This window comes from Cryptomeria japonica, unplaced genomic scaffold (genome assembly GCF_030272615.1).
Source record: "Cryptomeria japonica unplaced genomic scaffold, Sugi_1.0 HiC_scaffold_155, whole genome shotgun sequence".
NCBI classification, from domain to species: domain Eukaryota; kingdom Viridiplantae; phylum Streptophyta; class Pinopsida; order Cupressales; family Cupressaceae; genus Cryptomeria; species Cryptomeria japonica.
In genome coordinates this window covers 5,001-27,500 of record NW_026728977.1, presented here as the reverse complement: position 1 = coordinate 27,500, position 22,500 = coordinate 5,001, and the positions used below count along the sequence as shown (strand labels likewise).

The window sequence follows — 22,500 nt, the reverse complement described above, 5'->3', positions numbered from 1 at the left end:
CTCTTTAATATCTCGTTAATACCGCCAAGGAAATGGCACAAGCACACACACACAAGCATCCTCGGAAGAGGACAGTTCGAGTGACAGGTCAAATCCAAGAGTTCCGAAGACTACCTCCAGGAACAATCGGGAACAAGACCGATTACAAGTCGTCGAGTCTGTTACTGGGCGAACACGAGATGCGCACAGGAAATCGATCAGCCCTCACAATGGCCCAAGGCCAGAGATCGGACTGCTACGATTTACCCCAACAATCATCGTGCCACTCTTCGCAGAGAGGTGATAGACGCCAACGAGCCCGCGCATAGCAATCGAGGTGTAAAAAGGGCGTTGAAGGCAGGAAGCCTGGACGAAAGAGGCTACGAGGTCACCTCGAAGCGGTCTAAGAATCGGGCGCACTTGGGGCGACTACCAGTGCCAACCCCTTATCCCGCGGTGCGTCCGACACACAGAAATTTCCAAGGCGGCCAAGGAGCCTCCCCGCATAGCAATCGGGGTGTGAGGTTACGGATGCAGCATTGATAGCAATCGAGGTGTGAGGCGAAGGATGCAGAAGTGAGAGCCGAGGGATGTAGCAGAGATAGCAATCGGGGTGTGTGATGCAGAAGAGATAGCAATCGAGGTGTGCGGTGGGAAGGGCCCAGCAGCCAGAATGCATGAAGCGACGGATGAAGCAGTGATGACAACCGGGCTGTGAGGAGAGGAGGGATGCAGCCAAGAAAGCAATCAGGGCTCGAGGCAAGGGATGCATCAAGGATAGCAATCATGTTGTGAGGCGAGATTCCAAAGGCTAAACGTGAGAGGCTGCAGGGTCGACTCAGAGAGGTCTATGCATGTGAGAGGCTGAAAGCAAGGTCGACTCGGAGCGGTCTATGCATCGGGCGCGCTTGGGGCGACTACCAGTGCCAACCCCTTATCCCGCGACGCGTCCGACAAAGAGAACGTTCCAAGGCGGCAGAGGAGGTTACCAGCCGAAGGATGCAGTAGCAATAACAGGTATAGTTCCGCGGCGGCCGAGAAGACTCACCGCATAGGAATCGGGATGCGAGGCGAGGGATGCGGCGGGAAGGCCCCGACGGCTAAACGGAAGAGGCTGCAGGGCCGCCTCGGAATGGTCCAAGCATCGGATGCGATTGGGACGACTACCAGTGCCAACCCCTTATCCCGCGATGCGTCCGATACACAGATAGTTCCAAGGCGGCCGAGGAGCCTCACCGCATATCAATCGGGGTGCGAGGCGAGGGATGGGGCGGGAAGGCCCCAACGGCTAGACGGAAGAGGCTTCAGGGCCACCTCGGAATGGTCCAAGCATCGGACGCGCTTGGGGCGACTGCCAGTGCCAACCCCTTATCCCGCGATGCGTCCGATACACAGATGGTTCCAAGGCGGCCGAGGAGCCTCACCGCATAGCAATCGGGGGTGCGAGGCGAGGGATGGGGCGGGAAGGCCCCAACGGCTAGACGGAAGAGGCTTCAGGGCCGCCTAGGAATGGTCCAAGCATCGGACACGCTTGGGGCGACTACCAGTGACAGCCCCCTATCCCGCGATGCGTCCGATACGAAGATGGTTCCAAGGCGGCCGAGGAGCCTCACCGCATAGCAATCGGGGTGCGAGGTGGGGGATGCGGCGAGATGGCCCCAACGGCTAGACGGAAGAGGCCACAGGGCCACGTCGGAATAGTCCAAGCATCGGACGCGCTTGGGGCGACTACCAGTGACAACCCCTTATCCCGCGATGCGTCCGATACGAAGATAGTTCCAAGGCGGCCGAGGAGCCTCACCGCATAGCAATCGGGGTGCGAGGTGGGGGATGCGGCGAGATGGCCCCAACGGCTAGACGGAAGAGGCTGCAGGGCCGCCTCGGAATAGTCCAAGCATCGGACGCGCTTGGGGCCACTACCAGTGACAACCCCTTATCCCGCGATGCGTCCGATACGAAGATAGTTCCAAGGCGGCCGAAGAGCCTCACCGCATAGCAATCGGGGTGCGAGGTGGGGGATGCGGCGAGATGGCCCCAACGGCTAGACGGAAGAGGCCACAGGGCCGCCTCGGAATAGTCCAAGCATCGGACGCGCTTGGGGCGACTACCAGTGACAACCCCTTATCCCGCGATGCGTCCGATACGAAGATAGTTCCCAGGCGGCCGAGGAGCCTCACCGCATAGCAATCGGGGTGCGAGGCGAGGGATGCGGCGAGATGGCCCCAAAGGCTAGACGGAAGAGGCTGCAGGGCTGCCTCGGAATAGTCCAAGCATCGGACGCGCTTGGGGCGACTACCACTGCCAACCCCTTATCCCGCGATGCGTCCGATACACAGATAGTTCCGAGGCGGCCGAGGAGGTGGGGGATGCAGCGAGATGGCCCCAACGGCTAGACGGAAGAGGCTGCAGGGCCGCCTCGGAATAGTCCAAGCATCGGACGCGCTTGGGGCGACTACCAGTGACAACCCCTTATCCCGCGATGCGTCCGATACACAGATAGTTCCGAGGCGGCCAAGGAGCCTCACCGCATAGCAATCGTGGTGCGAGGTGGGGGATGCGGCGAGATGGCCCCAACGGCTAGACGGAAGAGGCTGCAGGGCCGCCTCGGAATGGTCCAAGCATCGGATGCGCTTGGGGCGACTACCACTGCCAACCCCTTATCCCGCGATGCGTCCGATACACAGATAGTTCCAAGGCGGCCGAGGAGCCTCACAGCATAGCAATCAGGGTGCGAGGCGAGGGATGCGGCGAGAAAGCCCCAACGGCTAGAGGGAAGAGGCTTCAGGTCCGCCTCGGAATGGTCCAAGCATCGGACGCGCTTGGGGCGACTACCAGTGACAACCCCTTATCCCGCGACGCGTCCGATACACAGATAGTTCCAAGGCGGCCGAGGAGCCTCACCGCATAGCAATCGGGGTGCGAGGCGAGGGATGCGGCGAGAAGGACCCAACGGCTACACGGAAGAGGCTTCGGGGCCGCCTCGGAATGGTCCAAGCATCGGACGCGCTTGGGGCGACTACCAGTGACAACCCCTTATCCCGCGACGCGTCCGATACACAGATAGTTCCAAGGCGGCCGAGGAGCCTCACCGCATAGCAATCGGGGTGCGAGGCGAGGGATGCGGCGAGAAGGACCCAACGGCTAGACGGAAGAGGCTTCGGGGCCGCCTCGGAATGGTCCAAGCATCGGACGCGCTTGGGGCGACTACCAGTGACAACCCCTTATCCCGCGACGCGTCCGATACACAGATAGTTCCAAGGCGGCCGAGGAGCCTCACCGCATAGCAATCGGGGTGCGAGGCGAGGGATGCGGCGAGAAGGACCCAACGGCTAGACGGAAGAGGCTTCGGGTCCGCCTCGGAATGGTCCAAGCATCGGACGCGCTTGGGGCGACTACCAGTGACAACCCCTTATCCCGCGACGCGTCCGATACACAGATAGTTCCAAGGCGGCCGAGGAGCCTCACCGCATAGCAATCGGGGTGCGAGGCGAGGGATGCGGCGAGAAGGACCCAACGGCTAGACGGAAGAGGCTTCGGGTCCGCCTCGGAATGGTCCAAGCATCGGACGCGCTTGGGGCGACTACCAGTGACAACCCCTTATCCCGCGACGCGTCCGATACACAGATAGTTCCAAGGCGGCCGAGGAGCCTCACCGCATAGCAATCGGGGTGCGAGGCGAGGGATGCGGCGAGAAGGACCCAACGGCTAGACGGAAGAGGCTTCGGGTCCGCCTCGGAATGGTCCAAGCATCGGACGCGCTTGGGGCGACTACCAGTGACAACCCCTTATCCCGCGACGCGTCCGATACACAGATAGTTCCGAGGCGGCCGAGGAGCCTCACCGCATAGCAATCGGGGTGCGAGGCGAAGGATGCGGCGAGAAGGACCCAACGGCTAGACGGAAGAGGCTTCGGGTCCGCCTCGGAATGGTCCAAGCATCGGACGCGCTTGGGGCGACTACCAGTGACAACCCCTTATCCCGCGACGCGTCCGATACACAGATAGTTCCAAGGCGGCCGAGGAGCCTCACCGCATAGCAATCGGGGTGCGAGGCGAGGGATGCGGCGAGAAGGACCCAACGGCTAGACGGAAGAGGCTTCAGGGCCGCCTCGGAATGGTCCAAGCATCGAACGCGCTTGGGGCGACTACCAGTGACAACCCCTTATCCCGCGACGCGTCCGATACACAGATAGTTCCGAGGCGGCCGAGGAGCCTCACCGCATAGCAATCGGGGTGCGAGGCGAGGGATGCGGCGAGAAGGACCCAACGGCTAGACGGAAGAGGCTTCAGGGCCGCCTCGGAATGGTCCAAGCATCGGACGCGCTTGGGGCGACTACCAGTGACAACCCCTTATCCCGCGACGCGTCCGATACACAGATAGTTCCGAGGCGGCCGAGGAGCCTCACCGCATAGCAATCGGGGTGCGAGGCGAGGGATGCGGCGAGAAGGACCCAACGGCTAGACGGAAGAGGCTTCAGGGCCGCCTCGGAATGGTCCAAGCATCGGACGCGCTTGGGGCGACTACCAATGACAACCCCTTATCCCGCGACGCGTCCGATACACAGATAGTTCCGAGGCGGCCGAGGAGCCTCACCGCATAGCAATCGGGGTGCGAGGCGAGGGATGCGGCGAGAAGGACCCAACGGCTAGACGGAAGAGGCTTCAGGGCCGCCTCGGAATGGTCCAAGCATCGGACGCGCTTGGGGCGACTACCAGTGACAACCCCTTATCCCGCGACGCGTCCGATACACAGATAGTTCCGAGGCGGCCGAGGAGCCTCACCGCATAGCAATCGGGGTGCGAGGCGAGGGATGCGGCGAGAAGGACCCAACGGCTAGACGGAAGAGGCTTCAGGGCCGCCTCGGAATGGTCCAAGCATCGGACGCGCTTGGGGCGACTACCGTTGCCAACCCCTTATCCCGCGATGCGTCTGATACACAGATAGTTCCGAGGCGGCCGAGGAGCCTCACCGCATAGCAATCGGGTTGCGAGGCAGATTATTGGGAAGGGAACCCCCTGGGATGCGGCTCAAGCAGTGCCCAAAGGGACTGGAATGCGGAATCACATCGAGAGACCCAAATGCTATACGAGGGCTCAAATCGAATTATCGATTTGGCCACGACATGGACGCATCGGAACGACTACCTTTGCCGAACCACTCGCAATTGCATCCATACCGAAACCAATAGACATTTCCGTTAGAGCCCTCGCATAGCATTCGGGAATCTCGCATGCCCCTCTAAATCGACCAATGCTGGCGCTCAATGAAAATCCGAGCGCTACCACCGTTCGAGCGCCAGCATTGGTCGAGTTAGAGGGGCACGGGGGAGAATGCTCCAGTCAACACCTCCCCTATATAAGTTATTTGTCCGATTCTCGCACAACCGTAGTCTGCCTCGTCGAATCAAACAACGGTCCCAGATTCCGACTTCCGTTCCGTAGAGACCCAAAAGCTAGATGGAGGCTCGCAAGAAAGAGAGTCGGCGCATAGCAATCGGGTTTCTCGAACGTTTAGGGACCGAGCTCACTTGCGGATAGGGCAAAATCCGCCAAGCAACCCAAAAGCTAGACGGGGGCTCGAATCGAATCGCCTAGGCGGCCACAACAACGACGTGTTGGATCGACTACCAGTGCCAAACCATTCAGCAAGACTAGTCTGTGTCGAGGCCGGATAGAGATTCTCAGAGAGCGCCCGCATAGCATTTAGGAGACCTGCCGCGTCCCTCACACTCGACAAATGGTGGTGCACGTTTATAAATCCGAGCGATCCCAACCCTTTCAAGCACCAACATCGGTCGAGATAGAGGGGCACGGAGGGGGCTGCGTGAGACAACACAGTCCCCTATATAAGTTATTTGTCCGATTCTCACACATCCGAAGAATGGTCATCAAATCGGACAACAGCCCAAACTTCCGACTTCCGTCCCAGAAAGCCCAAGAGCTATCTAAAACGTTCATGGCCGGAACTCGATCGCGGCTATACCAGTCCGCCAAGCAACCCAAAAGCTAGACTGGAGCTCTAGTCGAATCACCTCTGTGGCCATTGCAAGGACGTGTTGGAGCGACTACCATTGCCGAACCATTCCGCAGGTCGAGTCCATACCAAGGCCGCATAGAGATTCACGATGAGCTCCTGCATAGCAATCAGGAGACTTGCCGTGTCCATCACAATCGATAAATCCTGGTGCAAGATTTTTGCATCCGAGCGCTCCAACCAGTCGAGCACCAGCATCAATCGACATAAACGGGCACGGGGGGAGGATGCTCGAGAACACTACCTCCCCTATATAAGTTATTTGTCCGATTCTCAAGCAGCCGAAGTCTGGTCATCGAATCGGGTCAAAGACCACAACTTCCGACTTTACCCACAATGCAAGTCATCGAATCGAACATCGGCCCCCGAGTCGGACTCCATGCGTATGTCAGGTCATCGGACCCAAATTCCGCCTTCCTGCGCATGGCGGGCCATCAATATCAACTCGGTCATCGGACCCAAACTCCGCCTTTTTGCGTATGGCACGCCTTCAAATCGGTCATCGGACCCAAATTCCGCCTTCCTGTGCATGGCGGGCCATCAACATCAACTCGGTCATCGGACCCAAATTCCGCCTTTCTGCGCATGGCACGCCATCAACTCGGTCATCGGACCCAAATTCCGCCTTCCTGCGCATGGCAGGTCATCGGACACAAATTCAGACCTCGCCAATATGCCTACGTATCGAATCGGTCATCGGACCCAACTTCCGACTTCATCCATACTGTAGGGTCTTTGAGGTTGGCGCGGTGCGCTCAACCCAGGGAGTCGACCCATCGAAGCATACACCTCCCCTATATAAGCTATTTGTCCGATTCCCACACCTGTGTAGTTTGCACCTCTGACCAGGACATCGACCCCAACTTCCGAACTCGACTGCAACGACGGCACCAGCGCCTTGGTGCGCACCTTGCGACGCACAGTCCCAACATTCGCCTTCCTGCACATGGCAGGTCATCGGACCCAAATTCCGACCTCGCGAGTATGCCTACATATCGAATCGGTCATCGGACCCAACTTCCGACTTCATCCATACCGTAGGGTCTTTGAGGTTGGCGCGGTGCGCTCAACCCGGGGAGTCGACCCAACGAAGCATACACCTCCCCTATATAAGCTATTTGTCCGATTCCCACACCTGTGTAGTTTGCACCTCCGATCAAGACATCGACCCCAACTTCCGAACTCGCCTCCAACGACCGAACCAGCGCCTTGGTGCGCACCTTGCAACGCACAGTGCCAACATTCGCCTTCCTGCACGTGGCAGGTCATCGGACCCAAATTCCGACCTCGCGAGTATGCCTACATATCGAATCGGTCATCGGACCCAACTTCCGACTTCATCCATACCGTAGGGTCTTTGAGGTTGGCGCGGTGCGCTCAACCCGGGGAGTCGACCCAACGAAGCATACACCTCCCCTATATAAGCTATTTGTCCGATTCCCACACCTGTGTAGCTTGCACCTCCGATCAGGACATCGACCCCAACTTCCGAACTCGACTAAAAAGACCGCACCAGCGCCTTGGTGTGCACCTTGCAACGCACAGTGTCAACATTCGCCTTCCTGCACATGGCAGGTCATCGGACCCAAATTCCGACCTCATGAGCATACCTACTAATCGAATCGGTCATCGGACCCAACTTCCGACTTCATCCATACCGTAGGGTCTTTGAGGTTGGCGCGGTGCGCTCAACCTGGGGAGTCGACCCATCGAAGCATACACCTCCCCTATATAAGCTATTTGTCCGATTCCGACACCTGTGTAGTTTGCACCTCCGCTCAGGACATCGACCCCAACTTCCGAACTCGCCTGCAACGACCGAACCAGCGCCTTGGTGCGCACCAAAAGTGCGCACTTTTGGAGGGCACTTTTCTGCGCTCCAAAGGTGCGCACTTTTGGAGGGCACTTTTTGGAGGGCACTTTTCTGCGCTCCAAAGGTGCGCACTTTTGGAGGGCACTTTTTGGAGGGCACTTTTCTGCGCTCCAAAGGTGCGCACTTTTGGAGGGCACTTTTTGGAGGGCACTTTTCTGCGCTCCAAAGGTGCGCACTTTTGGAGGGCACTTTTTGGAGGGCACTTTTCTGCGCTCCAAAGGTGCGCACTTTTGGAGGGCACTTTTTGGAGGGCACTTTTCTGCGCTCCAAAGGTGCGCACTTTTGGAGGGCACTTTTTGGAGGGCACTTTTCTGCGCTCCAAAGGTGCGCACTTTTGGAGGGCACTTTTTGGAGGGCACTTTTCTGCGCTCCAAAGGTGCGCACTTTTGGAGGGCACTTTTTGGAGGGCACTTTTCTGCGCTCCAAAGGTGCGCACTTTTGGAGGGCACTTTTGTGCACTCCAAAGGTGCGCACTTTTGGAGGGCACTTTTCCTGTGCTCCAAAGGTGCACACCTAGGTGAGCACCTTCGACCACACCTTGTAGCACACCAAACTCTGACTTTCGACTTCATCCGCAATGCAGGGTCTTTGAGGTTGGCGCAATGCGCACAACCAGGGGAGTCGACCCATCAAACCCAACACCTCCCCTATATAAGCTATTTGTCTGATTCTCATACATGCGTAGCCTGCAGGAGCAATTAGGACATCGACCCCAACTTTCGGCTTCTAAACGAAAACAAGGTCTTTGAGGTTGGTGTAATGCGAACAACTAGGGGAGTCAACCCATCAAACCCAACACCTCCCCTATATAAGCTATTTGTCTGATTCTCATACATGTGTAGTCTACAGGAGCAATTAGGACATCGACCCCAACTTTTGACTTCTTAACGAAAACAAGGTCTTTGAGGTTGACGTAATGCGCACAACCAGGGGAGTCGACCCATCAAACCCAACACCTCCCCTATATAAGCTATTTGTCCGATTCTCATACATGTGTAGCCTGCAGGAGCCATTAGGACATTGACCCCAACTTTTGACTTCTTAACGAAAACAAGGTCTTTGAGGTTGGCGTAATGCGCACAACCAAGGGAGTTGACCCATCAAACCCAACACCTCCCCTATATAAGCTATTTGTCTGATTCTCATACATGTGTAGCCTGCAACAACGATTAGGACATCCACCCCAACTTCTGAATTCGTCTGCGTTGACCGCACCAAAGGTGCACGCCTTGGTGCTCACCAAAATCCGACTTCCGACTTCTTCTGCTATGCGGGGTCTTTGAGGTTGGCGCAGTGCGCACAACCAGGGGAGTCAACCCACCGAATGCAACACCTCCCCTATATAAGCTATTTGTCTGATTCTCATACATGCGTAGACTGCAGCAATGATTAGGACATCCACCCCAACTTTTGACTTCTTAAACAAGACAGGGTCTTTGAAGTTGGTGCAGTGCACACAACCAGGGGAGTCGACCCATCAAACGCAACACCTCCCCTATATAAAGCTATTTGTCCGATTCTCATACGTGTAGTCTGCAGCAGCGATTAGGACATCGACCCCAACTTCCGAATTCGTTTGCATTGACCGCACCAAAGGTGCACGCCTTGGTGTGCACCCTGGAGTGCACTTTGGTGCTCACCTCGGTGCACACTTTGGTGTGCACCTCGGTGTGCACCAAAGGTGCGCACCTTGGAGCGCACCAAAGGTGTACACTTTGGAGCGCACCACATAGGGTCTTTGAGAGGTTGGCGCAGTGCGCACACCAAGGTGGGTGTTGAGGTGCGTGCCGAGGTGGGTGGGTGCTAGGGTGCGCTCCATGGTGGGTGCCAGGGTGGGTGCGTGCTAGGGTGGATTCCAAAGAGGGTCATAGGGTGGGTGCCAAGGTGGGTTGGTGATATAGTGGGTTCAAAGGTGGGTACTAGGGTGGGTTCCAAGGTGGGTCACAAGTTGGGTGCCAGGATGCGTGGGTGTTAGGTTGGGTGCCAAGGTGGGCTCCTGCGTGGGTGGGTGCTAGGGTGGGTTTCAAGGTGGACGCGAGGGCGGGTGCCAAGGTGGGTAACAAGTTGGGTGTTAGGATGGGTGAGTGCTAGAGTGGGTGCCAAGGTGGGTGGGTGCTAAGGTGGATGCCAAGGTGGTTCACAGGGTGGGTGGGTTCTAGGGTGAGTTCCAAGGTGGGTCACAGGTTCAGTGCTAGGGTGGGTGTCAAGGCGGGTGTCGAGGTGCCTGGGTGCTAGGGTGTGGATGCCAATGTGGGTCATAGGGTGGGTACTAGGGTGGGCTGCAATGTGGGTGCCAAGGTGGGTAACATGCTCGGTGGGTTCTAAATTGGGTGCCAGGGTGGGTGTGCACCCACCTTGCCCGAGGTGGGTGCCAAGGTGCCAGTGTGGGTGGGTGCTAAGGTGGATGCCAAGGTGGGTGAGAAGGTGGGTGATAGGTTGAGTGGTAGGATGGGTGGGTGCCAAGATGGGTCACAGGGTGGGTGCAAGGGTGGGTAGGTGCTAGGGTTGGTGTCAGGGTGGGTGGGTGCTAGGTTGGGTTCCAAGGTGGGTGCGAGGGTGAGTGTCAAGGTGGGTCACAGGTTAGGTGCTAGGATGGGTGAGTGCTAGGGTGCAAAGGTGCCAGGGTGGGTGCTAGGATGGGTCGATGCTAGGGTGAGTGGCAAGGTGGGTCCACAAGTGTCAAGGTGGGTGCCGAGGTGGGTGCCAAGTCGGCGACTGCTATGGTGGATGCCAAGGTGGGTCACGGGGTGGGTGCCAAGTTGCTAGGTTGGGTTCCAAGGTGGGTGCCAACGTGGGTGCTAGGGTGCGTGGGTTAAAGGGTGTGTCACAACGTGGGTGCCAGGATGGGTGCGCACCCACACTGGCCAAGACGGGTGCGGGTGCAAGGTTGGGTTCCAAGCCCGGTCACAGGCTGGGTGCTAGGATGGGTGGGTGCCAAGGTGGGCACCAGGGTGGGTGCACCCACCCTGGCCAAGGTGGGTCACGGGGTGGGTCCTAGGGTGGGTAACGGGGTGGGTACTAAGGTGCGTGCCAAGGTGGGTCATAGGGTGGGTGCCAAGGTGGGCACCAGGGTGGGTGTGCACCAACCCTAGCCAGGGTAGGTCACGGGGTGGTTGTCGGGGTGGGCGTCAAGGAGCCAAGGTGGGTGGCAAGTAGCCAAGTTGCGTGCCAAGGTGGGTGTCGGGGTGGGTGCCAAGGATCCAAGGTGGGTGCCAAGGAACCAAGGTGGGTGTCTGGGTGGGTGCCGAGGTGGGAGCCAGGGTGGGTCCCAAGGTGAGTGCAAAGGTGGGTGCCAGGGTCAAGGTGAGTGCCAATGTGGGTTCCAAGGTGCCAGGGTCAGGGTGAGTGCCAATGTGGGTTCAAAGGTGCTAAGTTGGGTGCGAGGTTGGGTGCGAGGGTGGGTGGGTGCCAAGGTGTGCTAGGTGGAAGCCCGGGTGGGTCGGCATCCCATGGGTGTCGAGTTGGGTGCCTGATGGGTGCTTCTTGTCAAGTTTTAGTCGTCGGGACTCATTTCGAGCCTTAGAGGTCGTTTCTTGTCCGGTTGCCCTGTCTTCGACCTGGGAACCCAATTTTGGTCCTCGGGTCCCATTTTTTTTTGTCTCGCATCCCACTTTTGGCCTGTGGCCTTTTCGGGGTCGATTCTCGTTTTGGGCATCAGAGCATGTTTCTTCTCCTAAAACCCAATATTTGTTTATTAAGTCTCGGAACACATTTTTGTTCTCGTGGACCCATCATGGGTCTTGGAACGCATTTGTGGTCCTTGGGTCCCATTTTGCATCCCGAAACTTGTGTTTTGGTGCTTGATCCCTATTTTGGGTGCCCACCTTGCACCAAGTGCGCACCCGGGGCAAACCGAGCGCCTTGGTGCACCGGGGCAAGATCGAGCGTGCACCCGAGGCGCCCCGAACATGCACCAAGGTGCACTCGGCCCACATGTGAGCGCAGGTCGTTGCGCCCGAGGTGGTGTGTGGGCACCGCGTTGCAGACGGGACACTGCACGCACACGACGCCCCCTCCAGGTGCACGCACGTAGGCCGGGCCGGGTGCACACCCGACGCCCTAGCAAGGTGCGCGCACCCGGGCAGGGCTCACACTTGGCGAACGGGGCGCACTTCGCGAGGGAGGGTGTGCACCTCGACGGGGGTGGGTGGCCGGGGTGGATTCGCACGTGGGTCGCGGTTTGCTAAGTACACACTGCGACAAGCTCATAACGGGTGCGATCATACCAGCATTAGTGCACCGGATCCCATCAGAACTCCGCAGTTAAGCGCGCTTGGGCCGGAGTAGTACTGGGATGGGTGACCTCCCGGGAAGTCCCGGTGTTGCACCCTTTTTTAGTTTTTCGCCGGGCGTCGCAATGCTATTTGAATAAACCTTTTGCCCGTTTGCGTTCTCGTCGGGGCCGGGCCGGGCCGGGGTGCGCTGCCCGCACTACCGCGCGCGCGGGGGGCGACACCGAGCGCGCACCCGAGGCACCCCGAGCACACAGGCCACGGTGCAACCCGGGCGTTGTGCGCGCACCCCGGTGCGCCCGAGGTGCTGCGCGCGCACCCAGGTGAAATCGGTGTGCACCTCGGCCAGTGCGCGCTCGGTCGAGTCGCGCACGTTGGCCAAGGTGCACGGTGATGTTTCTTACTCTAAGGTTCCGCACCAGACGCCCGGGACAGGTGAGCGAAGCTGGGCGGGGCCGGGTGCGCGGCCGGGGCAGGTGCACGCAGCTGGAGAGAGCTTTGGAGCACACTTCGGAGCGCACCAATGATGCGCTCCATTCAAAAGTTTCCTGAAAAGGCAAAAAAAGTTGAGATTATAGAATTTCCCACTTGAGAGATTGTAAAAAAAAAAAATTTAAAATGAAGGAAACGCGGGTGCCAAGGTGTGCGCAGCCCAGCCAAGGTGTGCGCACCAAGGCGCCCACCCTGGCGAAGGTGCACGCAAGGTGCGCACCCGAGGCAAACCGGACAATTAACCCAACTTTCGACTTCGCGCGCACCTTGGAGCGCACTTCGGAGCGCTCCTTGGTGCGCACCAATCTTGGGCACCTCGGAGTGCACCATGGCGCCCACCAAGGTGCGCACCCGGGGCAAACCGAGCTCCGACTTCGTGCGCACCTTGGAGCGCACGAAAGGTGCGCACCATGGCGCCCACCAAGGTGCGCAGCCCAGCCAAGGCGTGCGCATCAAGGTGCGCACCCTGGCGAAGGTGCGCACCCGGGGCAAACCGAGCTCCGACTTCGTGCGCACCTTGGAGCGCACAAAAGGTGCGCAACCCAGCCAAGGTGTGCGCACCCCGGTCAAACCGAGCTCCGAATCGTGCGCACCAGAGGTGCACGCCATCGTGCGCACCTTGGAGCACACTTCGGAGCCCTCCTTGGTGCGCGCCGATGTTGCGCACCTCGGAGCGCACCCGGGGAAAACAATGCAATTAACCCGACTTTCGACTTCGTGGGCACCTCGGAGCGCTCTCGGGTTCGCACCTCGGAGCACACCGAGGTGCGCACCTTTGATGCGCTGCCTTCACCAATTTCCAGAAAAGGCAAGAAAACAATGAGAAGGTGTGCGCACCGAGGTGCCCACCCTGGCGAAGGTGCACGCGAGGTGCGCACCCGGGGCAAACCGGGCTCCGACTTCGTGCACGCCGCACCTTGGAGCACACTTCGGAGCGCTCCTTGGTGCGCACCAGGGCGCGCAACCCAGCCGAGGTGCCCACCCCGGCGAAGGTGCACGCGAGGTGCGCACCCGGGGCAAACCGGGCTCCGACTTCGTGCACGCCATGGTGCCCACCGCGGCGAAGGTGCACGCGAGGTGCGCACCCGGGGCAAACCGGGCTCCGACTTCGTGCACGCCGCACCTTGGAGCACACTTCGGAGCGCTCCTTGGTGCGCACCATGGTGCCCACCAGGGCGCGCAACCCCGCCGAAGGTGCACGCGAGGTGCGCACCCGGGGCAAACCGGGCTCCGACTTCGTGCACGCCGCACCTTGGAGCACACTTCGGAGCGCTCCTTGGTGCGCACCATGGTGCCCACCAGGGCGCGCAACCCCGCCGAAGGTGCACGCGAGGTGCGCACCCGGGGCAAACCGGGCTCCGACTTCGTGCACGCCATGGTGCGCACCGCGGCGAAGGTGCGCACCCGGGGCAAACCGGGCTCCGACTTCGTGCACGCCGCACCTTGGAGCACACTTCGGAGCGCTCCTTGGTGCGCACCAGGGCGCGCAACCCAGCCGAGGTGCCCACCCCGGCGAAGGTGCACGCGAGGTGCGTACCCGGGGCAAACCGGGCTCCGACTTCGTGCACGCCGCACCTTGGAGCACACTTCGGAGCGCTCCTTGGTGCGCACCATGGTGCCCACCAGGCCGCGCAACCCAGCCAAGGTGTGCGCACCAAGGTGCACGCGAGGTGCGCACCCGGGGCAAACCGGGGTCCGACTTCGTGCACGCCGCACCTTGGAGCACACATCGGGGCGCTCCCGGGTTCGCACCGGCGTTGCGCACCGTGGTGGGCACCTCGGAGCACACCAAGGTGGGCAGCGAGGTGCGCACCTTTGATGCGATGCCTTCACTAATTTCCATAAAAGGCAAAAAAAAAACGAGATTTTAAAATTTCCGTTTTGAAAGATAGTGAGAAAAAGGGAATGCTGGTGCCATCTTGAGCCCGCCCTGGTGCGCAGCCCAGCCAAGGTGTGCGCACCAAGGTGCCCACCCTGGCGAAGGTGCGCGCCCGGGCAATTAATCCAACTTCCAACTTCGCGCGCGCCAGGGTGGGAGCGCACCCAACAACCGGGCCTGGGAAGAGCCAATGCGAGAAACCCCACCAAACGCTCTGACAAAAAAAGAGGGGGCGCTCCAGTAACCCCGCTTCGGAGCGCACCCTGGGCAAACCCAGCCAAGGTGCCCACCCCGGCCAAGGTGCAGGCGAGGTGCGCACCCGGGGCAAACCGGGCTCCGACAACGTGCACGCCGCACCTTGGAGCACACTTCGTAGCGCTCCCGGGTGCGCACCTCAGAGCACACCAAGGTGGGCAGCGAGGTGCGCACCTTTGATGCGCTGCCTTCACTAATTTCCAGAAAAGGCAAAAAAAAAAGGAGATTTTAAAATTTCCGTTTTGAAAGATAGTGAAAAAAACGGAACGCGCGTGCCATCTTGAGCCCGCCCTGGTGCGCAGCCCAGGTAAGGTGCCCACCCTGGCAAAGGTGCGCACCCGGGCAATTAACCCTACTTCCGACTTCGTGCGCGCCAGGGTGGCAACCGGGCCTCGGAAGAGCCAATGCGAGAAACCCCACCAAACGCTCCGACAAAAAAAGAGGCGGCGCTCCAATAACCCCGCTTCGGAGCGCAGCCGGGGCAAACCCAGCCAAGGTGCCCACCCCGACGAAGGTGCACGCGAGGTGCGCACCCGGGGCAAACCGGGCTCCGACAACGTGCACGCAGCACCTTGGAGCACACTTCGAAGCACTCCCGGGTGCCCACCGGCGTTGCGCACCGTGGTGGGCAGCGAGGTGCGCACCTTTGATGCGCTGCCTTCACTAATTTCCAGAAAAAGGCAAAAAAAAATGAGATTTTAAAATTTCCGTTTTGAAAGATAGTGAAAAAAAAGGAACGCGGGTGCCATCTTGAGCCCGCCCTGGTGCGCAGCCCAGGCAAGGCATGCGCACCAAGGTGCCCACCCGAGGTGCACACCCGGGGCAAACCGGGCTCCGACTTCGTGCAGGCCGCACCTTGGAGCACACTTCGGAGCGCTCCTTGGTGCGCACCATGGTGCCCACCAGGGCGCGCAACCCAGCCAAGGTCTGCACACCAAGGTGCCCACCCCGGCGAAGGTGCACGCGAGGTGCGCACCCGGGGCAAACCGGGCTCCGACTTCGTGCACGCCATGGTGCCCACCGCGGCGAAGGTGCACGCGAGGTGCGCACCCGGGGCAAACCGGGCTCCGACTTCGTGCACGCCGCACCTTGGAGCACACTTCGGAGCGCTCCTTGGTGCGCACCATGGTGCCCACCAGGGCGCGCAACCCAGCCAAGGTGTGCGCACCAAGGTGCACGCGAGGTGCGCACCCGGGGCAAACCGGGGTCCGACTTCGTGCACGCCGCACCTTGGAGCACACATCGGAGCGCTCCCAGGTTCGCACCAGCGTTGCGCACCTTTGATGCGCTGCCTTCACTAATTTCCAGAAAAGGCAAAAAAAAATGAGATTTTAAAATTTCCGTTCTGAAAGATAGTGAAAAAAACGGAACGCGGGTGCCATCTTGAGCCCTTCCTGGTGCGCAGCCCAGGCAAGTTGTGCGCACCAAGGTGCCCACCCTGGCGGAGGTGCGCGCCCGGGGCAATCCGGGCTCCGACTTCGTGCACTGCATGGTGCCCACCAAGGCGCGCAACCCAGCCAAGGTGCCCACCGCAGCGAAGGTGCACGCGAGGTGCGCACCCGAGGTGCACACCCGGGGCAAACCGGGCTCCGACTTCGTGCACGCCGCACCTTGGAGCACACTTCAGAGCGCTCCTTGGTGCGCACCAGGGCGCGCAACCCAGCCGAGGTGCCCACCCCGGCGAAGGTGCACGCGAGGTGCGCACCCGGGGCAAACCGGGCTCCGACTTCGTGCACGCCATGGTGCCCACCGCGGCGAAGGTGCGCACCCGGGGCAAACCGGGCTCCGACTTCGTGCACGCCGCACCTTGGAGCACACTTCGGAGCGCTCCTTGGTGCGCACCATGGTGCCCACCAGGCCGCGCAACCCAGCCAAGGTGTGCGCACCAAGGTGCACGCGAGGTGCGCACCCGGGGCAAACCGGGGTCCGACTTCGTGCACGCCGCACCTTGGAGCACACATCGGGGCGCTCCCGGGTTCGCACCGGCGTTGCGCACCGTGGTGGGCACCTCGGAGCACACCAAGGTGGGCAGCGAGGTGCGCACCTTTGATGCGATGCCTTCACTAATTTCCATAAAAGGCAAAAAAAAAACGAGATTTTAAAATTTCCGTTTTGAAAGATAGTGAGAAAAAGGGAATGCTGGTGCCATCTTGAGCCCGCCCTGGTGCGCAGCCCAGCCAAGGTTTGCGCACCAAGGTGCCCACCCTGGCGAAGGTGCGCGCCCGGGCAATTAACCCAACTTCCAACTTCGCGCGCGCCAGGGTGGGAGCGCACCCAACAACCGGGCCTGGGAAGAGCCAATGCGAGAAACCCCACCAAACTCTCTGACAAAAAAAGAGGGGGCGCTCCAGTAACCCCGCTTCGGAGCGCACCCTGGGCAAACCCAGCCAAGGTGCCCACCCCGGCCAAGGTGCAGGCGAGGTGCGCACCCGGGGCAAACCGGGCTCCGACAACGTGCACGCCGCACCTTGGAGCACACTTCGTAGCGCTCCCGGGTGCGCACCTCAGAGCACACCAAGGTGGGCAGCGAGGTGCGCACCTTTGATGCGCTGCCTTCACTAATTTCCAGAAAAGGCAAAAAAAAAAGGAGATTTTAAAATTTCCGTTTTGAAAGATAGTGAAAAAAACGGAACGCGCGTGCCATCTTGAGCCCGCCCTGGTGCGCAGCCCAGGTAAGGTGCCACCCTGGCAAAGGTGCGCACCCGGGCAATTAACCCTACTTCCGACTTCGTGCGCGCCAGGGTGGCAACCGGGCCTCGGAAGAGCCAATGCGAGAAACCCCACCAAACGCTCCGACAAAAAAAGAGGCGGCGCTCCAATAACCCCGCTTCGGAGCGCAGCCGGGGCAAACCAAGCCAAGGTGCCCACCCCGACGAAGGTGCACGCGAGGTGCGCACCCGGGGCAAACCGGGCTCCGACAACGTGCACGCAGCACCTTGGAGCACACTTCGAAGCACTCCCGGGTGCCCACCGGCGTTGCGCACCGTGGTGGGCAGCGAGGTGCGCACCTTTGATGCGCTGCCTTCACTAATTTCCAGAAAAAGGCAAAAAAAAATGAGATTTTAAAATTTCCGTTTTGAAAGATAGTGAAAAAAAAGGAACGCGGGTGCCATCTTGAGCCCGCCCTGGTGCGCAGCCCAGGCAAGGCATGCGCACCAAGGTGCCCACCCGAGTGCACACCCGGGGCAAACCGGGCTCCGACTTCGTGCAGGCCGCACCTTGGAGCACACTTCGGAGCGCTCCTTGGTGCGCACCATGGTGCCCACCAGGGCGCACCCGAGGCAAACCGGGCTCCGACTTCGTGCACGCCGCACCTTGGAGCACACATCGGAGCGCTCCCAGGTTCGCACCAGCGTTGCGCACCTTTGATGCGCTGCCTTCACTAATTTCCAGAAAAGGCAAAAAAAAACGATATTTTAAAATTTCCGTTCTGAAAGATAGTGAAAAAAACGGAACGCGGGTGCCATCTTGAGCCCTTCCTGATGCGCAGCCCAGGCAAGTTGTGCGCACCAAGGTGCCCACCCTGGCGGAGGTGCGCGCCCGGGGCAAACCGGGCTCCGACTTCGTGCACTGCATGGTGCCCACCAAGGCGCGCAACCCAGCCAAGGTGCCCACCGCAGCGAAGGTGCACGCGAGGTGCGCACCCGAGGTGCACACCCGGGGCAAACCGGGCTCCGACTTCGTGCACGCCGCACCTTGGAGCACACTTCAGAGCGCTCCTTGGTACGCACCAGGGCGCGCAACCCAGCCAAGGTGCTCACCCCGGCGAAGGTGCACGCGAGGTGCGCACCCGGGGCAAACCGGGCTCGGACTTCGTGCACGCCGCACCTTGGAGCACACATCGGAGCGCTCCCGGGTTCGCACCAGCATTGCGCACCTTTGATGCGCTGCCTTCACTAATTTCCAGAAAAGGCAAAAAAAAGAAAAAAATGAGATTTTAAAATTTCCGTTTTGAAAGATAGTGAAAAAAACGGAACGCGGGTGCCATCTTGAGCCCGCCCTGGTGTGCAGCCCAGGCAAGTTGTGCGCACCAAGGCACCCACCCTGGCCAAGGTGGGTCACGGGGTGGGTCCTAGGGTGGGTAACGGGGTGGGTACTAAGGTGCGTGCCAAGGTGGGTCATAGGGTGGGTGCCAAGGTGGGCACCAGGGTGGGTGTGCACCAACCCTAGCCAGGGTAGGTCACGGGGTGGTTGTCGGGGTGGGCGTCAAGGAGCCAAGGTGGGTGGCAAGTAGCCAAGTTGCGTGCCAAGGTGGGTGTCGGGGTGGGTGCCAAGGATCCAAGGTGGGTGCCAAGGAACCAAGGTGGGTGTCTGGGTGGGTGCCGAGGTGGGAGCCAGGGTGGGTCCCAAGGTGAGTGCAAAGGTGGGTGCCAGGGTCAAGGTGAGTGCCAATGTGGGTTCCAAGGTGCCAGGGTCAGGGTGAGTGCCAATGTGGGTTCAAAGGTGCTAAGTTGGGTGCGAGGTTGGGTGCGAGGGTGGGTGGGTGCCAAGGTGTGCTAGGTGGAAGCCCGGGTGGGTCGGCATCCCATGGGTGTCGAGTTGGGTGCCTAATGGGTGCTTCTTGTCAAGTTTTAGTCGTCGGGACTCATTTCGAGCCTTAGAGGTCGTTTCTTGTCCGGTTGCCCTGTCTTCGACCTGGGAACCCAATTTTGGTCCTCGGGTCCCATTTTTTTTTGTCTCGCATCCCACTTTTGGCCTGTGGCCTTTTCGGGGTCGATTCTCGTTTTGGGCATCAGAGCATGTTTCTTCTCCTAAAACCCAATATTTGTTTATTAAGTCTCGGAACACATTTTTGTTCTCGTGGACCCATCATGGGTCTTGGAACGCATTTGTGGTCCTTGGGTCCCATTTTGCATCCCGAAACTTGTGTTTTGGTGCTTGATCCCTATTTTGGGTGCCCACCTTGCACCAAGTGCGCACCCGGGGCAAACCGAGCGCCTTGGTGCACCGGGGCAAGATCGAGCGTGCACCCGAGGCGCCCCGAACATGCACCAAGGTGCACTCGGCCCACATGTGAGCGCAGGTCGTTGCGCCCGAGGTGGTGTGTGGGCACCGCGTTGCAGACGGGACACTGCACGCACACGACGCCCCCTACAGGTGCACGCACGTAGGCCGGGCCGGGTGCACACCCGACGCCCTAGCAAGGTGCGCGCACCCGGGCAGGGCTCACACTTGGCGAACGGGGCGCACTTCGCGAGGGAGGGTGTGCACCTCGACGGGGGTGGGTGGCCGGGGTGGATTCGCACGTGGGTCGCGGTTTGCTAAGTACACACTGCGACAAGCTCATAACGGGTGCGATCATACCAGCGTTAGTGCACCGGATCCCATCAGAACTCCGCAGTTAAGCGCGCTTGGGCCGGAGTAGTACTGGGATGGGTGACCTCCCGGGAAGTCCCGGTGTTGCACCCTTTTTTAGTTTTTCGCCGGGCATCGCAATGCTATTTGAATAAACCTTTTGCCCGTTTGCGTTCTCGTCGGGGCCGGGCCGGGCCGGGGTGCGCTGCCCGCACTACCGCGCGCGCGGGGGCGACACCGAGCGCGCACCCGAGGCGCCCCGAGCACACAGGCCACGGTGCAACCCGGGCGTTGTGCGCGCACCCCGGTGCGCCCGAGGTGCTGCGCGCGCACCCAGGTGAAATCGGTGTGCACCTCGGCCAGTGCGCGCTCGGTCGAGTCGCGCACGTTGGCCAAGGTGCACGGTGATGTTTCTTACTCTAAGGTTCCGCACCAGACGCCCGGGACAGGTGAGCGAAGCTGGGCGGGGCCGGGTGCGCGGCCGGGGCAGGTGCACGCAGCTGGAGAGAGCTTTGGAGCACACTTCGGAGCGCACCAATGATGCGCTCCATTCAAAAGTTTCCTGAAAAGGCAAAAAAAGTTGAGATTATAGAATTTCCCACTTGAGAGATTGTAAAAAAAAAAAATTTAAAATGAAGGAAACGCGGGTGCCAAGGTGTGCGCAGCCCAGCCAAGGTGTGCGCACCAAGGCGCCCACCCTGGCGAAGGTGCACGCAAGGTGCGCACCCGAGGCAAACCGGACAATTAACCCAACTTTCGACTTCGCGCGCACCTTGGAGCGCACTTCGGAGCGCTCCTTGGTGCGCACCAATCTTGGGCACCTCGGAGTGCACCATGGCGCCCACCAAGGTGCGCACCCGGGGCAAACCGAGCTCCGACTTCGTGCGCACCTTGGAGCGCACGAAAGGTGCGCACCATGGCGCCCACCAAGGTGCGCAGCCCAGCCAAGGCGTGCGCATCAAGGTGCGCACCCTGGCGAAGGTGCGCACCCGGGGCAAACCGAGCTCCGACTTCGTGCGCACCTTGGAGCGCACAAAAGGTGCGCAACCCAGCCAAGGTGTGCGCACCCCGGTCAAACCGAGCTCCGAATCGTGCGCACCAGAGGTGCACGCCATCGTGCGCACCTTGGAGCACACTTCGGAGCCCTCCTTGGTGCGCGCCGATGTTGCGCACCTCGGAGCGCACCCGGGGAAAACAATGCAATTAACCCGACTTTCGACTTCGTGGGCACCTCGGAGCGCTCTCGGGTTCGCACCTCGGAGCACACCGAGGTGCGCACCTTTGATGCGCTGCCTTCACCAATTTCCAGAAAAGGCAAGAAAACATTGAGAAGGTGTGCGCACCGAGGTGCCCACCCTGGCGAAGGTGCACGCGAGGTGCGCACCCGGGGCAAACCGGGCTCCGACTTCGTGCACGCCGCACCTTGGAGCACACTTCGGAGCGCTCCTTGGTGCGCACCAGGGCGCGCAACCCAGCCGAGGTGCCCACCCCGGCGAAGGTGCACGCGAGGTGCGCACCCGGGGCAAACCGGGCTCCGACTTCGTGCACGCCATGGTGCCCACCGCGGCGAAGGTGCACGCGAGGTGCGCACCCGGGGCAAACCGGGCTCCGACTTCGTGCACGCCGCACCTTGGAGCACACTTCGGAGCGCTCCTTGGTGCGCACCATGGTGCCCACCAGGGCGCGCAACCCCGCCGAAGGTGCACGCGAGGTGCGCACCCGGGGCAAACCGGGCTCCGACTTCGTGCACGCCGCACCTTGGAGCACACTTCGGAGCGCTCCTTGGTGCGCACCATGGTGCCCACCAGGGCGCGCAACCCCGCCGAAGGTGCACGCGAGGTGCGCACCCGGGGCAAACCGGGCTCCGACTTCGTGCACGCCGCACCTTGGAGCACACTTCGGAGCGCTCCTTGGTGCGCACCAGGGCGCGCAACCCAGCCGAGGTGCCCACCCCGGCGAAGGTGCACGCGAGGTGCGTACCCGGGGCAAACCGGGCTCCGACTTCGTGCACGCCGCACCTTGGAGCACACTTCGGAGCGCTCCTTGGTGCGCACCATGGTGCCCACCAGGCCGCGCAACCCAGCCAAGGTGTGCGCACCAAGGTGCACGCGAGGTGCGCACCCGGGGCAAACCGGGGTCCGACTTCGTGCACGCCGCACCTTGGAGCACACATCGGGGCGCTCCCGGGTTCGCACCGGCGTTGCGCACCGTGGTGGGCACCTCGGAGCACACCAAGGTGGGCAGCGAGGTGCGCACCTTTGATGCGATGCCTTCACTAATTTCCATAAAAGGCAAAAAAAAAACGAGATTTTAAAATTTCCGTTTTGAAAGATAGTGAGAAAAAGGGAATGCTGGTGCCATCTTGAGCCCGCCCTGGTGCGCAGCCCAGCCAAGGTGTGCGCACCAAGGTGCCCACCCTGGCGAAGGTGCGCGCCCGGGCAATTAACCCAACTTCCAACTTC

General features: G+C 60.6%; 2 non-coding genes across 2 annotated transcripts; both read left to right on the top strand.

Moving 5' to 3' along the window:
- Positions 1–12,097: 12,097 nt before the first annotated feature.
- LOC131866826 (5S ribosomal RNA) lies at positions 12,098–12,216 on the top strand. Its single transcript, XR_009365425.1, has one exon. It is a non-coding gene; the product is annotated as a 5S ribosomal RNA (ribosomal RNA).
- A 7,817-nt stretch (positions 12,217–20,033) lies between these two features.
- On the top strand, positions 20,034–20,152 carry LOC131866817 (5S ribosomal RNA). Its single transcript, XR_009365417.1, has one exon. It is a non-coding gene; the product is annotated as a 5S ribosomal RNA (ribosomal RNA).
- Positions 20,153–22,500: the final 2,348 nt, after the last annotated feature.